Genomic DNA, 16,581 nt, shown 5'->3' with positions numbered 1-16,581 from the left:
TTGCGCAAGCAGATGAGACAGCTCTTGGGGTCTTTAAGAGAAAAATTCTCCGAAAGATCTACGGGACGATCTGCGTCGACGGTGAATATGAGCGTCGAATGAACCACGAGCTTTACAAACTATACGCGCACATCGACATAGTCAGTCGTATCGAGCTGCGGCGACCATGATGTGCGAATGAATGAAAATGCCCCAGCTCAAAAGGCATATAAAATCGAGCCTACTGATGGTTCACGCAGAAGGGTTAGGCCACGAATTAGGTGGAAAGACCAAGTAGATTACAAAATCTCGGAAGATGGTCTTTCAAATTGGAGGAGGTGCGCAGAAGACCGACGCGCTTGGAAATCTTTTTTAAGCTTGGCTTATGGAACAACCGTTCTGTAACAAGCCAGTAAAGTAGTTCGATAGTACTTTTTCTTGCAGAATCGTAAAAAGCAATCCAGAAATTAAATTTATTTATTTCATAGACCTACTGCTCTAATTAAGGTCGACAATTAAGATCTCTGACCCAAAGTTCTTCGTTTTGAAATTGAGCATAATGCCTTTAAAATACTTTATATTGAAGCTATGTAAAAATATGGACCTACATTTACAATTTTTTTAGGCGAATATGTTTTTCATCCTCCAATAGTATCAATTGTTTATTTACAGCAACTTCGTTTTGAAAATTATCCTAAAATCTTTAATATACCTATAATGGTGAGGTATATTTAAATGGGAGCTATGTCCTCAAAAGGACCCACGTTGACAAATGTTAGTCGAAAATTTATTTTTAACCACCAAAATCCAAAATTGCCAAATTTGAGCCACCTGGGTTGGAAAAATGATCATAAGACATTCGAAATACCTCAAATGGATCCGACCTTATTTGGAGCATGTCAAAACATGAACCCATCTTGGAAACATTTAGCGAAGATGTTTGCCATCACCCAAGAACACGGAAAAACCATATTACAGCCATTTCGATTAGAATATACGGCCTAAACCTTGAAAATAGCGAAAATGGGGCCGAACCTTATATGACTCATTTGCAACAAGACCGGAATAAATAAATGAGCTTTAAATTTTCAATTTGGTCACACTTTACTAGGAAGACTGGAACTTCTCCGAGTGTGTAAGATACATTCATCTGATTTTTTACTAAATATCATTATTTCATAAATTGCGATTTTTTATGCCGGTCTTGCAATATGAGGCTATACCAAAATGTGGAACCCTCAATATCAATTTACATCGAATTCGGTTCGATAATGCTGCAAAGTATCAAAAATGGAGCTGGATCTTTATAGGTGGCTATGTCAAAACATGGACCTACAATTTGCAAAACTTTTAACTTCAGACACCAACCTTAATAACATCCCTCAAAACCTAATTCTACAACCCAAAAACCCTTGAAGCTTTTATTGTGTGTCACTCAACAGCATCCGCAATGCGCAGGTCCTTCAACATCTGTCAAATCTTCCAAAATACTGATTATTATTAAACGGTGATGCTGAATAACAATAACAAATGTACCCGCATTGATAATAGCTGTCGCTCTGAGCCGCTCAGCTTTAGTACATCAACAGCTTTCGGAGGTATCGCAACAAATCGCAAATACGGAATAATGCAAAATTCATAAAGACAACAATCAACCGCAGGCTGAAGATTTTCATATCTTCTGCAAAAATCGAAGCAACAAAAATTAAATAAATTTCTAACTCAAATCCCATCGAAAATCGTGAAAAATAGTTGTGTGAAATGTTCGCTGCGACAATGAATTCCGTAATCTGTGTTACGGGTGTGATTTTAATCGGTTTAATTTCCTATTCTACGTCATTACCGGATGTTATAAAAATTGGTAAGGCTCAACTATAAAAATTTTCGGTGACATTTCCTCCATTTGTCCGTCCGTCCGTGAATTCACAAAACGTTAGGATGTATCTGCTTAAAGAATTTTTGTGCAGTTTATCTACTCTCTTGAGTGATTGGTGGTGGTGCTGGTGTGTGTGTAGTGTTGGCGGTGTTGTTACTACACCAAACAATGTATGTGCGAGAGTATGTTTATGTGTGTTTGTTTGCGTGAGAGTGATGTAAATGTGCTACAGCTTTGTTTACGTTTTTGTGGGGAGTACTAAAATCCTCCCGATACCGTTTGACAGCTTCCATGCCGGTCAATAACCAAAAAAGTATACGTAGATCAATAACCGTTGAAGTTCTATTGTTATATGGACATTAGGATGACCCCCTATCGGTCAATAGATAGCTCTGTAACTCATTAAAAAATTGGACTATCGTGGTTTTTTGTTTTAAATTAGTCTATGCGGATCTGGTCTAGATGTAGGAACTCAAAATTATATATACATTAAAATAATATATATTTAAATCCATGCTTAAATGATAATCTATCTAAAACAATCATAGTAAATTCGTTATAGCTTTCGAACGGGTTAATCTTTTTTAGTTATTTTTTTATTGGGATCTCATTTAGGTGTTCCTCAACCCTTCTGCAAATTTTTGTAGCCCTAGACAACATGGGGCCATCAGGGCGACTCGTGGAAGTCAGAAACTACCCTGGTTTTCCTTTGGTATACATGGACTAAAACAATTATTATTGCCAATTATTCACATTTTATGAGTTTAAAGATTGCGATTGGCACATTTTTAACACTATTTAATACTTTAATACGTTATTTAATGATAGTTTATATATTTACGCCAATTTATGATTGTAATAAATCAGACTAATTCGATTATAGAAAAAGTTTCAGGCCCAGTATGAAGAATAATTGGATAATTACGGACAATAATCATTGTTTTTGTCTCTGTATACCAAAGGAAAACCAGGGTAGTTTCAGACTTCCACGAGTCGCCCTGATGGCCCCATGTTGTCTAGGGCCACAAAAATTTGCAGAAGGTTTGAGGAACACCTAAATGAGATCCCAATAAAAAAATAACTAAAAAAGATTAACCCGTTCGAAAGCTATAACGAATTTACTATGATTGTTTTAGATAGATTATCATTTAAGCATGGATTTAAATATATATTATTTTAATGTATATATCATTTTGAGTTCCTACATCTAGACTAGATCCGCATAGACTAATTAAAACAAAAAACCTCACGATAGTCCAATTTTTTAATGAGTTACAGAGCTATCTTTGGATGGGTACAAATGTACCACGGTTATTGATCTACGTAGGTAATAACTTTAAAAAATTGTAAAAATTATAAAAATGGAAAATATTTATAATTTTTTTCTTCGATAATGTGTGAAAATACCTCAAGAATTCCTCAAAATTTGATCCAAATATCTCCATTATTAAACATTTTACAGCATTTTTATTCAAAAAAAGGTTACAAATAATAACCCTCTGGTAAATCTAAATAATTAATTTCAATCTTAATAATTAGAGATGGGCAGTGGGTAAATACCCAAATGATAAATACCCGGTAAATTGGGTAAATACCCATTTGTGGGTATTATTTGGGTATTTACTATATTCAATAGGTAATACAATACCTTACACCCTATTTACGGGTTTTTGCTATCAAATCGATTTAGTATGGATAGTATTACGATACTATAAAGACGTGGGTAAATATCCAACCTTGGGCCCAGGGACCCCATTTTGAATTTCTATATTTGCTTTGACATTAAAAACAAGTATGCACAATTTTGGTGGCTTATGTCAAGTGGTTCGGCAGTTAAGGAGTTTATACCCAATTTTTGGGTAAATACTCAAAATAGGGGTACCTTTGTATGGGGGCTACCAGTAAACGTGGATCTACATACATAAATTGCATGCACATTTGGTACCCAAAAAGAACACTCTGTGCCAAATTACAGCCAATTTGGTTGTGAAATGTGTCTAATAGATAAAAAATACCTTAAATCGGGAGATACGGTTATATGGGGGCTATACCCAGGGACACCATTTTGGATTTCTATATTTGCTTTGGCATGATTTTATGCAAAATTTTGGTCGCCTATATCAAGTGGTTTGGTTAATGATAAAATTATCCATTCTAAATCGATTTGATAGCAGACCCCCGGAAATAGGGTTTAAGATGTTGTATTACCCATTCAATATAGTAAATACCCAAATAAATACCCACAAATGGGTACTTACCCAATTTACCGGGTATTCAATGTTGGCATGTGTGATAAGACTGGTATTTTTGACTGGTATACATACTATAAGGCTGCAATAATTACTAATGTGTTATATTCATTCCGCTGGAGGGCTGAAGGTTTTTAACCTTTATTTTCATCGAATTATTCAATCCCACATGCAACTGTACTGTAGATAATTCAACGAATGTTGGAAAGTGTATCTAAATATCAAATGTAAGGAAAAGCGCGGTAAATGGATATCACAAATTCGAAATTGGGGACAATTTTTGAGCATCTATTTGGAAGTATCGTTTTATGGACGCCTTGACCAATATTGATAATTGGTTAGGCAAGGTGCTAACTACAAACCCGATCATTATACCCTACCCAACTATGTTGCAAGGGTATTATAGATTAGTGTGGCCCCAAAATGTTGTAGCACTGTAAAATATTGGTGCTAGACCCAATTTTATGTATAGTGATCGTCATATCTCGACTAGCTGAGCCGATCTATACATGAGTACCCATGTGTGTCCATGTGTGTATAGGATGGGTTCTGGGCAATGAAGACCTCTATAGTTTTTGGTTATGATCAGTTAATATTTAAGGGATGAAATGGATCAAAAAAATGTATTTTTGTCTTTTCGCTCTATGACCCGAATATCACGAAATTTTACAAAAAGAAAGGGGTCTGACCATAGCATTAGCATGACTATTTTGATGAAGATCGGTCAATGTTTAGCGGGTCAAATGAATCCAGACTTTTGTGTGAAAAGTTAAAAAAAAAACAAGTAAAAAAGCGTTAAGTTCGGCCGGGCCGAACTTTGGATACCCTCCACCATAGATACACTGATAGGTACTAGAAATTAAAATATAGGGAACATACCAAAAAGTTGACCTATACCGACATTTCTAAAAACGGGTTATGTCAACCATAATACAAATTTCAGAAATTTATAATGGATAATTATACCCTCAGCTTTATAGCTGATGAGGGTGTATACACTTTAACACTCTGAAAATGTTTCTCATCGAAATATTGGTTCTAGACCCCATGTTTCTTCGGACCAAATACGTTTCAGGAAATTTAGATTTCATTCAAACTTTGCCCATCTTATTATTTCTTCCAAACTTAGTTCAAATTCGAAGATGGGGAATATCGGTCCACTTCTTCTGGAACCTTCACACAGGGCCTAGGCCTAAATGCGGCTATAGTGCATTATCGAACGTTACGTTCTAATTGTTTATCTGATCCGCATGATGAAATGATTACAACAGAGTCTTAGAACCAAACTCAAAACGCGGAATAAATCAGATAACTATTTTAATATAAAAAGGGGGTTATATGGGGCTACCCCAAAAAAGGGGCGAATATTAATAATTTTTGGTAGGGAGATTTGTTACCATATATGACTACAAAATACCAAATTGCAGCAAATTCGGTTGAAAAACGCGCTCAAGAACCCCAAAATACCGCAAATTGGGGTAGCCTTATATGGGGGTTACCCAAAAAAATGAGCGCATATTCATGATTTTTTGTGGAGAGATTTGGATCCTATTAAGAACTCAAAATACAAAATTACAGCCAATTCGGTGGAAAAATGCGATCAAAAACCCCCAAAGTACTGAAAATTCGGAGGTACCTTTATGTGGGGGCTACCAGAAAAAGTGGACCTATATTTATAATTTTCTGTGGAGACATTTGGTACCCAATAAGAACCTAATGTACCAAATTTCAGCGTATTCGGTTGAAAACCGTGCTCAAGATCCCCAAAATACCGAAAATTGGGGAGTACCCTTATATGGGGGCTACCCGAAAAACTGGGCCCATATTCATAATTATTTGTGGAGGGAGTTGGAACCTATTAAGAACTCAAAATGCAAAATTACAGCCAAAATACCGAAAATTGGGGAGTACCCTTATATGGGAGCTATGCCTAAACGTGGACCGATATATCTTCGAACTTGACCTGCCTGCAGACAAAAGACAACCCTATGCAAAATTTCAGCACCCTATCTCAATTCGTTCAGAAGGTAGCGTGATTACAACAGACGGACGAACATGGCTAGATCGTCTTAGAATTTTACCCTGATGAAGAATATATATACTTTATAGGGTCGGAAATGAATATTTCGATGAATTACAAACGGAATGGCAAAATTAATATACCCTCCATACTATGGTGGAGGGTATAAAAAACAGTAAGGAAAGTAGTAAAGTCGGACGGGGCCGACTATATGATACCCTTCACCACTTTGGATATATTCAACAGATGAATCCAAACAGACGTTGCATTTTTGAATGATCAGTACAATTAAATTGGATCCATAAACATGTCATGTTTTGCGCACACCGGCCAAGTTTTGAGTTCATGGTGCAATAATTCTACTTAAAATCCGGAGAAAATATATATGGTAGATCTATCCAAATTTGAACCGATTTCAATAAAACCTTTCACATGCTAGGTTATATTAACTTCAGTACATTGTGCAAAATTTTGTGTCAATCGGCCTATCGTTGGGTTCTTAGGGTAGCATTTACTTAGAATCGGACAAAACTATATTTGGGAGATATACCTAAATCGGAACCTATTCCTACAAAACTTGGCAAACGTTAGGCAATACTACTTTCAGTACGTTTTGCAAAATTTTGTAGCAAACGGCTTAATTTTGGGTCTTTTATGCACCATTTACTTAAAATCGGACGAAAATATATCTGTTGCCTGTTACATACATGTGCACAAAAACATAATACCCTGTACCACAGTGTGGTGAAGGGTATAAAAATGGATTCAGGGGCATATATATTCTGAAAGACATAGACACGGAATATTTGCACACGCTTCACCAACAGCTACATATCTTACCCTGTTATCGTTTTCGAATCACGTTTTTTCATAAGATTCGAATTTTGGTAACAGACAAACGTCTCGGTTCATTTGATACGCTCAATATTAACCGATAATTCATTGTAAATATTTTGACAGACCCCTTCTGTCTTCCCTTAAATATCATCTGATCATTATGCGTCGTCCTTGACCATAACTGAAACCTCCAGGAAACCTTTATTGCGCTACATTTCTGCCCCCTAGTGTGGTAATGATAATACTAAACAATATCTGCACTATAGAAGCAATTGAATACATCGATAGTGGTTATAAGACAAAATGTTTCCATATCCCCATTAACTTACATTTTAAGCCGAAGACCAATTCATATATAGTAAGTTCGGATAATGTGGTACAGCTGAGTTTTTCTCAAACTATGAGACTCTTTCAGGGTATTATGTTTTTCTTACATAAAGAAGGAAACAAAATAGACCCATGATTACTTTTGAAAATATGCAATCTGAATCCATGTAAAATTGAAATCAAAGTACAGGTCGCATTTATAGCCCGATTGGGAATGGAAGAAAATCAGTTGAGATTTAGATATACTCGTAACTCCCATATATATATATATTTTCGTCAGGTAGTACAAAATGAAAAATTCGCGATTGTAAACATAAATTTACAGTGGACAAAATTCATTTCGGGCCCGGCCCACCCCGGGCACCCCCCTGCGTACGTCCCTGGGTACAGAGTATTATGTCTTTGTGCATATGTTTGGAACAGGCAAAAAGAAACGACATAGACACATGGTTCCTTTAGAGAATATGCATAGAATCACTTTTTAAGTCGATTTATTTATGTCCGTCTGTCCGTCCTTCTGTCCGTCCGTCCATGTATTTTTGTTAACAAAGTACAGATCGCATTTGTAATCCGATTTGGAGAATTTTGGCACAGTTCACTTATTTGGCCAAAGGACGAACCCTATTGAAATTGGGAAAAATCGGTTCAGATTTAGATATAACTCCCATATATATTTTCGTCCGATTTTATGTAAATGGTGCACCAAAATCCCTATATATCCTTCGATTTGCACGAAATTTGGCATTGCCTTCTGAATTAAGTCTAGAACGATGTGTGTTAAATTTCGTGGAAATCGGTTCAGATTTAGATATAGCTCCCATATATATTTTCGTCCGATTTTAGGTAAAGAGTGCACCAAAGTCCCTATACATCCTTCGATTTCCACGAAATTTGGCACATCGTACTGAATTAAGTCTAGAACGATGTGTGTTAAATTTCGTGAAAATCTGTTCAGATTTAGATATAGCTCCCATATATATTTTCGTCCGATTTTAGGCAAAGAGTGCACCAAAGTCCCCATATATCCTTCGATTTGCACGAAACTTGGCATTGCGTTCTGAATTAAGTCTAGAACGATGTGTTTTACATGTCGTGAAAATCGGTTCAGATTTAGATATAGCTCCCATATATATTTTCGTCCGATTTTATGTAAATGGGGCACCAAAGTCCATATATATCCTTCCATTTGCACGAAATTTGGATTTATAAGTAAATGAGGAACTCAAAATGTGGCCGAACATGTGACAAGTTTCGATGAAATCGATTAGATTTCAATATTTTGCTTTAAATTTATTTACATAATTTTGTCCCATTGTATGAAGCAACTCTATATCTGACCAAAATTTAGTATAGGTTGCAGAATGACATGTTTAATTTCATGTTATTGGTCCTTCAAAAATGCGACGTCTGTTAGGATCCCATCTGTTGAATACCCAAAGTGGTGAAGGGTGTTCCTTACTGGTTTAGTTTTAAATCGGGCATTTAAACACCAGTAATACCTGTAGATAGAACAGATATAGAATCTTCTGAGGACCATGAGATGGAATCGGGGCGAAATTAAATGTGCTATTTAGATAGATATTTGAACCAACTGAAAAACCCAGACTTGGATTCTTTGGTGTACCATTTGTATGAAATCGGGTAAAATTATGTATGGGAGCTATATATGAACACATGGAACTAATTCAGCAACCGTTGCATATACCATTCGTTTTTTGTTATTACTCTACATTCATATTAATACCCTATGCAAAAATCGAACAAAAATAGGTCCTTCGGTGCACCATTTACATAAAATCGAATGAAAATATATATAAGAACTATATCAGAATCTGAACGGATTTCAACAAACATTATCACACATCATATTTTCCTTAATTGCATTCGCTATGCAAAATTTTGTCCCAATCGGACAAATATTGGGAGTTTGGTGCAACGAAACTATATCTAAATCTGAACTGATTATAACAAAACTTCGCAGACATCAGTCTGGACTTAATTCAGTGCTCTGTGCAAAATTTTGTTCCAATCGGACAAATATTAGGAGTTTGGTGCATCATTTACATAAAATCGGACGAAACTATATATATATATATATATGGGAGCTATATCTAAATCTACACCGATTTTTTCCAATTTCAATAGGGCCTTGCGCCAAATAAGTGAACTGTAACAAATTTCATCCAAATCGGATCATAAATGCGACCTGTTCACAAAAATTCATGGACGGACATACGTAAATTGACTCAGAAAGTGATTCTATGCATATTCTCAAAAGCACCCATGTATCTATCTCGTTTCCTTTTGCCTATATGCACAGAGACATAATACCCTCACCACAGTGTGGTGAAGGGTATATCAGTTGTGAGTTACAGGATGTTAAAAATGGAAGTGAACAAAGGGAAAATTCGAAAATGCAAGCCAAGCGGCTAAAATTGTGAATGGTGTTTATGGGTCAGATACTGTAACCGCTACTTATGTTTAATTTTGGATTCGTAGATTCCGTTCAGGAATTTTGTAAAAAAAATGTTCTAAATATTCGTCGAACTTAGTGGTAATACTTTATTTAATAGAATTTTCCATTAAAATCGTCTGAAATGAAGTATTAATGGTGTCCAGTGGGTTACAAGATATTCTTGGCTCACTTATTTGTAATATCCCGGGATAAAGTTCTCACCTACCCGAAACACATTTCGCAAATTGACTCATTGTAATAATCTTTCTCTTGTGTATGAAAAACTTGACCGTACTGAACCCAACATTTATTTTAGGGATGTACATATGATGGAGTCGAGTCGAAATCGCTTATAACGACGACGGCCGAGGGGCTGGCGAAAATTGTCGCAATAAGCGACATGTCGTTATAAACGATATCTAATAAAGGGTAGAACTTTTCTCGAGACTTTGGATACAGTTGTTATGAGGAAAAGTCGAGATGTTGACAATTTGTGGAAAGGGCTCCCTGGTTACAATTTAACATGGACAGACAGACGGACGGACATGCATAAATCGACTTAGAAAGTGATTCTATGCATATTCCCAAAAGGAATCATGTGTCTATTACGTTTCCTTTTGCCTGTTATAAACATATGTACAAAGACATAATACCCTGTACCACAGTGTGGTGAAGGGTATATAAACTTAGACATGAAAAAACCAGTGAGCGGAGCAGTATAGTCGGACGGGGCCGACCATACGATACCCTACACAACTACCACGGAACTCAAATTTTCTGCGGATGTTTATTCCGAGCCTGGGCAATATTTCGTGATATTTGCATCCTCTTGCCCGATTAGAGATAAACAGCACCTCTCACACTGACATATTTTCCGAATATTACGAGTATTCAGTACAGCTATTGTCCAGATTCCCTTCACCGTGGGTTGTGTTTTGATATTCGGCTTTCATTTCTGGTCTATAGATCGATTCGGAAATAACACAAACAATTATTTTTCATACAAAAGTCAGGGTCCATTTGACCCGATAAATATTGACCGATCTTTATCAAAACAGGCATGCTTATTCTTTGGCCCGATCCCCTTCTCCATGCAAAATTTCACGATGTTCGGGCCATTAATGCGGCCTCTGGAGCCACCAGAAAAACCGACAAAAATTTAGTATTTGGTCCATTTCATCCCCTAAATATTAACCGATCTTTCCTAAAAACAATAGGGGTCTTCATTGGCCAGAACCCATCCTACATGCAAAATTTCGTGAAGATTGGTCCATAACTGTGGCCTGTATCGTGTTTACAAATTATAATGGACAGACGGACGGACAGACGGACGGACACACATGTCTAGATCGACTCAGCTAGTCGACATATGACGATCAGTATACTTAAAGGTGGGTCTAGGACCAATATTTCGCGGCGTTACAAACTTTTGGGGCTGCACAAAGCTATAATACCCTGACAACATAGTTGTGTAGGGTATAATTACCGTGAGAAAATCCAAAAATGGAAGACTCAGGCCTCAGTATTGCAAGGAAACTGGGAAGTATGGACGCTGACTCCTGAAGGACATAGACCCGAAAAGTTGATAGTATATCCAAGAGGAGTGGTTGGCCTTTAAATTGATATCAATTATATTGTCGGATGAGCTCGGATGTGGTAGTTACACGTATTTATTTACAGGTGCTAGCGTATTCAGATATTATTTAATAACCCATTAACACACTCTAGGGCGGAAATATAGCGCTGAACGCATTGAAATGTTCCATGAGGTTCAGTTATGGAGCAATCATATAATTTTCGGTGATTTTGGTATGAAGTGGACCGAAAACTTATTTTTTTTTTTTTTCGAGTCGATCTATAGGCCACAATTATAAGCCGAACATCACAACACAACCAACGGTGAAGGGAATATGGACAAGTAATTAGAAGGAATATTAGTAATATTCGAAAAATATGTCAGTGATATCCGCAGAAAGTTACAGTTCCGTGGTGGTTAAAATTATTTTAGCACTTTCAAGCACTTGTTTAAACAAAATGTAGCATTTTTATCAACAAAGTTTTGGCAATACTCACAATAACTTCCAAACATACATAAAAATATGTTAAATATTGGTTTCGGAAAAATCTTTGGAGTATCATAGATAGCAAAATCGAAAGAGTTTCACAAACATACATAGAATGTGACTCTTCCCAAAGGTTCAAGTTCATGCAAGGAATAATATACTCAAGGATCAAATTCAGCATTTTATTGATTCAATGCCTCGTAGGTGTGTGTTGCCTTAATCAAAATTTTATTATGCCGGATCAAATTCAGCATTTTATTGATTCAATGCCTCGTAGGTGTGTGTTGCCTTAATCAAAATTTTATTATGCCGATTGCTAGCCAAATTTGCTTGTATTCAATAGAATATTTTTTTTATTTCAAAACAAATTTTGCGTTTTTTTAAGGAATTACTACCGAAAAAATTTACCTCTATTTATAATTTTCTGTGGAAAGATTTACTACCCAATAATAACTGAAATTACTAAATTACAGCCAATTCGGTGAAAAAATCCGGTCAAAACCCCCCAAAAACTGGAAATTGGGAGGTACCCTTATATGGGGGCTACCAGAAAAAGTGGACTTATATTTATAATTTTTAGTGGGGAAATTTGGTACCCAATAAGAACCCAATGTACCAAATTTCAGCGAATTCGGTTGAAAAGCCGCGCTCAAGAACCCTAAAATACCGAAACTTGGGGGGTACCCTTATATGGGGGCTACCCGAAAAAATTAACCTATATTTATAATTTTTAGTATAGAGATTTGCTACCCAATAAGAACTCAAAGTACCGAATTTCAGCGAATTCGGTTGAAAACCGCGCTCAAGAACCCTAAAATATTGCAAAATTGGGGGTACCCTTATATGGGGGCTATCCGAAAATATGGACCCATATTTATAATATTTAGTGGGGAAATTTAGTACCCAATAATAACCCAATGTACCGAATTTCAGCGAATTCGGTTGAAAAACGCGCTCAAAAACCTCAAAATACTGAAAATTGGGAGGTAGCCTTATATGGGAGCTATGCCTAAACGTGGACCGATAAAGCCCATCTTCGAACTTGACCTGCCTGCAGACAAAGGACGACTATATGCAAAATTTTGGCGATCTATCTCAATTCGTTTAGACGCTAGAGTGATTACAACAGACAGACAGACGGACAGGCAGACGGACATGGCTATATCGTCATAGAATTTTACGCTGATCAAGAATATATATACTTTATAGGGTCGGAAATTATTATTTCGATGTGTTACAAACGGAAAAACAAAATTAATATACCCTCCATACTATGGTGGAGGGTATAAAAAATCACTATTAGTTTATTTTTTAAAAAAGGTACAGGTCATTTATTCAGTTTGCAATTTCAGTTGCTTTAGTTTTGGCCACCAGTGTATAGAGGGTTTTTCTTCGATCATTTTATAATTAAAAAATCTTGACCTGTGGGTTATTTGCCCTTCTGAACAAGGGCTTCCATCACCATACATTTTTCTTTAGACACCAACATTAAATGTCTCATTGTAAAAATCGTTCTATCATTTACTTATTATACATTATATTTTTACACATTCTTACATACTTATTTGTTTACTTAATTAGTTTATATAACCACATTCAATGCAAATATCACTCGATACATATTCGTACAATATGACCCACAAAATACCGGATAAAGAAACCACAAAGATGTAATCTTAATCTACAAGTAAATATTTAAGCTCTTACGGTATTAGTACTCAAAGTTAAGAATGCTTTTGGATAAGCACCATTACATGGATACTGTTAACGGAAACACACACACACAAAGAAAATTATTCGAGAAATCTGAAATAATATATGGTTTAAATACAACACAAAGTGGAAGATATTAGCATTTTAAGAACTTGAGATAGGTTTTTTTTGGCATATAAACACTTAAGGATATATATGTATGTATGAATGGCTATATATGTATTTGTACATCATTTTTAAACAATATCTATTACAAGTGACTAGTTTAATCTAAAGCTCGAATGATATCCGCATTATATTCTATTGTTCCTCTTTTTGGTAGTGCATTTGGAATATTTGTTGTGGCACATAATACTCGAATGGAATTTTGTTGCGAGATATAAACATTATAATCGGATACATGAAGGGTACATAGGTATGTCGTACGTACATAAATGAACGTACGGGAATATACATGATGTGTTATATGAACTATGAAGAAAAACTCTTGGAAATTCTTGTAAACTGCACTTGTATCCATCCAACCATCCATCCCGCAAGAAATGCCATTACAGGTGGGTATGGGGATTAAAAAATTCAGACATACAGACACCATACCAAAATGATGTACATATATATATATGTATGTACATTGAATGTAGGTAAAATGTCAACTCATCCAAATCATATAGTTGGATCCGTGTATGACCCTTTCTTTTTACGACTCATATTGTATGTTGAATTAGAAGAAGTACACGCCACATATTTGTGGGTAGATATTTATGTATGTATGTGTGCATATGTAATTTGGCCTTTTGTGTGTGTGCTCCATAAGAAATTGTGCACATTCTACCCAGATGTATGTAATCACCTGAATAGTTGATCACCATTGTCAGTTGTTAACAACAATGATGGTTAGGTGTAACAGTGGTATGAAAGAAATGTTGTCGGAATGTTGTGAAACAACCTTCTTGGTAACGGTTTATATACTTGTATGTGGGAAATAAATTTTTTAAGGGGTTAGAGTGCTACTCAATATTATGGGCTATTCAAAATGTCGTGTGAATCGTACAAACGTAAGGTCTCTGATGCACCACTTACACAAAATCGGTAAATGTATATGGGAGCTATATCTAATTTTGGAGCTATTTCTTATTCGGAAATAATATGTGAGCTATATCTAAATCGGAACCGATTCTCAACAGCTTCAAGAAAACAGTCAAATTTTATTTGAATCGGATTATAAAAAATACATATACAGGCGTTACCGATTAAGTGTAGGTTAGGGTTAGGTATAGGTTATAAAAACTGAGCCGAAGTTCACTCAATGCGAAGTTTCAAATTTATCTCACATACCCTGATATATAAACATCTTTGCTTTTAGTGCTAGCGGCTGTATTTTTACATTAAGGGATCCTGGTGGACAAATAACTTCTTCACAGAATATTTCCTGTTTAAATCTATGTTTCTACATAGACCCTATACGAAGACCACGCGTCATTTTTGCTATGTTCAAGATCCTATCCCAATTTTCCCATCTGTAATTTACGTTTTCTCTTTGCAACAGTTTATCATGGCATATACCCCTATATAGTTCGGACAAATTTTAGGTATATTGAAAGTCCCCCTCCATGGCGAATTGTAAAAAATGCATAATCTTAAAATATTCTTCGGAGATTCCATAAGGTATTTTTGATCCATGCTCTGATTGATTTTAACATAGCGAAGCCCAGGCTTATCTTGGTCCCTTTTTTATCTCAATTGTGGACACTGACTTCTCCGCGGTGTCATAAAAATGGGTTGAGGCGTCGGGTTAGTTGCCCACACTCGGAAAACCCCTCTTACTATCAAAAAGCAACGAAAATGAAAACCAAATCCCCACAATGCTGACGACCACCGCAAACGTATAAAGGACCACGATTTGCGAATCTGCACTTGGAATGTGCGCACGTTGTACAGAACAGGCGCGAATGTACTCAAGCCAATATTATTGCTTTACAGGAAATGCGATGGAAAGGGACTGGCGTAAGTAAATTAGATGATTACGCCCTGTATTATAGTCGCCATGAAACAAGACGTGAATTTGGCAGCGGATTTATGGTTAATAGGAGAATAAAATACCTCGTCTCCAGATTCACTCCAGTAGATTAGCGAATTGGTATAATCCGTATAAAAGCGAAGTTCTTCGACATCAGTCTCATTTGCGCCCATGCTCCTGCCGCAGACAAATATGAGCAGACCAAAGACATATTTTACGAGCACCTAGAAACAGGATATGATCGTTGCCCTGGCCATGGCATTAAAATTCGGCTAGGAGATTTTAATACAAAAATCGGAAGGGAAAGTATCTTTGGCCTCACCGTCGGAAAATTCAACAGATATCAGAAGCCTACTCCGCTCAACTCACCCAACTGCCTGACAAAAGCACCCCTTGTCCCGATAATAATATTGAAGCACAATGGCAGAGAATTTCCCACTCCCTACAAACTGCAGCAAAAGCAACACTTGGGCCCAAAGACCATCATCAAGAAATCCGCGGTACGATCAGGAGTGTCGTAATGCTACTGATATGAAAAACGCAGTGTATAGGGCAACCCTGCGGACAGTAGCAACGCGTAATGCGATGGAGAACTATCGGGAGAAAAGGAGAGAGGAGAAACGTACTTTCAGAAAAAAGAAGAAAGAACAAGAAAAACGTGAGCGTGAGGAAATCGAGATGTACAGGAGTCAGAATGAAGTCCGAAAATTCTACCAACGGGTAAAACACCAAACCGAAGGCTTTGGTGCAGGCACATCCTCCTGTAGAGATAAAAAAGGAAACCTGGTGACAGATACAGACAGCGTGCTGAGGATCGGGAAGGAGCACTTTGAAAAACTTCTGGTATCATAGTAGCAGTGAAGTGGATACCCCAGAACAAATAATAGATGACAGTATAGAATGTATACCACCTATTCAAGATGAAGTCAGAATAGCAATCAATCGGCAGAAGAATAATAAAGCAGCAGGTGCCGATGGGTTACAAGCCGAACTATTCAAGACTGGTGGTCAGATGCTGGTAAGGAGCATGCACCAGCTGATTAGT

This window comes from Musca vetustissima, unplaced genomic scaffold (assembly GCF_032173495.1).
Source record: "Musca vetustissima isolate MV318-11 ecotype Yass unplaced genomic scaffold, APGP_CSIRO_Mvet_v1 utg29865, whole genome shotgun sequence".
Taxonomy (NCBI): domain Eukaryota; kingdom Metazoa; phylum Arthropoda; class Insecta; order Diptera; family Muscidae; genus Musca; species Musca vetustissima.
The sequence above is the reverse complement of the archived record's forward strand: the minus strand, read 5'-3'. Positions refer to the sequence as shown.